Raw genomic sequence first — 1941 nt, forward strand, 5'->3', positions numbered from 1 at the left:
AAATTGTTTGGGCTAGGAAGAGACAAAAGTCACAGGCAGAACTTCAATTATTAAAAAATGGTTTTTAAATCTAACTCTTGGTAAAAAAAAATTAAAATTGGTTTATAAAATGAGTTTTAAACAATTATATAATATATTTTAATTATATGTAAAAATTTTAACGCATCTCTCCACATCAAAGACTTTATATAATATATTTTAATTTTTCGTAGAATTTTTAACCCATCTCTTCGCATCAAAGACTTTATATAATATATTTTAATTTTATGTAAAAGTTTTAACACATTTCTCCGCATCAAAAGACTTTATATAACATATTTTAATTTTATGTATCAAATACTTGACACCTTGAAGATTAGATTAGAAAAAGTTGAATAAGACCTAAACTCTTAGCATCAAAACTTATTGAATTGAATAGAAATCTTATTTCTATATGCTCTGATCTATTTCACGAAAGTTGAAAATGGAGTGATAAAAGTGTTTTCTGAAAATTCTGTGATTACCAAAACAGAAGAAAAAATACTTATACATTCTAAAAGGCTCAACTGTCATTGGTCATGTTTCTATTGCAAATGAGAAGTCAGCAAATAAAACTCAACTTTTTTATATATATATTATAAAAATTAATCTCACTTCAATTCTTCGCACTTATTTTGAAAAGGAAAAGATAAAAAATCTGACTACTGCCAATTGTAGAACTTCCAATGTGTGCCCAAAAGAGGAAGGAGAGAACACGTGGCACGGTGGCGGAAGGGAGAACAACAAGGAAAACGCTTTTTTAACACCAAATTTTTGACACTCTTTTGACACTACCACGTGTTGTCTCTTAATTGGCCAATTTTGAAAAAAAAGAAATGAGGTTTTAATAATCAGGTAAAGGCATATTTGGAAGATGGAAAAAAAATGAAATTTCGTTTCACGCTTTCTTTCATTTGCACCCTTTCGATCACTCGCTCTTCACTCTTGTATCACTTTCTCTCGTTCTCTCATCGCCACTCTCTCTCGTTCTCTGAGTTCTCTGTCTCTTTCATTTGCCTGAGCATGGTTGTGGGTCTCTTTCATCTTCCTTTTTTTGTTCATCTCTTTGGCATTCACCATTATTGCTCGTCAAAGGTTGATGATTTTGTAAAGTTGGGGCTTTTCGAAGGTTAAGACTTTTCAAAGGTTGGAACTTTTCAAAGGTTGGTGCTTTTCGAAGGTTGGGGCTTTTCGTCTTCCCACACTGTCTTTCCCGCACTCCATCACCGAGTAAAGGTTTCGAAGGTTGTGGCTTTTGAAATTGACCGAGTAAAGAAATGTGTATGCGACTGGATCCTCGACAACGACAACATTAGAAGAATGGAAGCACGACAGAACTTTGGATTGCTATAGGATTGGATTCATTTGTAGAGTTTTTCTTTGTATGTAGACAAAGATGAATTTTTGTCTTTGTAAGAAACAATGATATTTATGTACAGATTCTTATTGCAATATAATGTTAGCTTTCATGGATGGCCCAAACATGACTTGCTAGTCTCTGCTCACACTTAAACACTAAAAATAAGTTTCAACCATGGTATAAATGTCAAAAAATTTGAAAGGTCTTTCAGTCTATACCAAACTAACTTGTCCAAATGAAAAAATTTAGACTAACTTGTTCCAGACCTTGAAAGACTTCAACTAACTTGTTCAAATGAAAAAAATTGTTTCTTATCTCGAACATGGGGTGTCCAAACTTGATTTCCCACACTAAAATCACACTTAAACAACAAAATCACACAAAAACCATTGCGTTTATGCAAAAAATACAAAAAATTAGACTATGGTCCCCTAGGTTACCAGAACTGGCTCCTGCAGTACAACTTTNTGTACAAATCCGGGATTTTGTTCGTGTAATCGTTTACCAAGGTCTTGTAAACGATTACAGCTTTGTTTTTTTGTTGTAGACCTTGCAAAACTTCA

This window comes from Vigna radiata, chromosome 9 (genome assembly GCF_000741045.1).
Source record: "Vigna radiata var. radiata cultivar VC1973A chromosome 9, Vradiata_ver6, whole genome shotgun sequence".
NCBI classification, from domain to species: domain Eukaryota; kingdom Viridiplantae; phylum Streptophyta; class Magnoliopsida; order Fabales; family Fabaceae; genus Vigna; species Vigna radiata.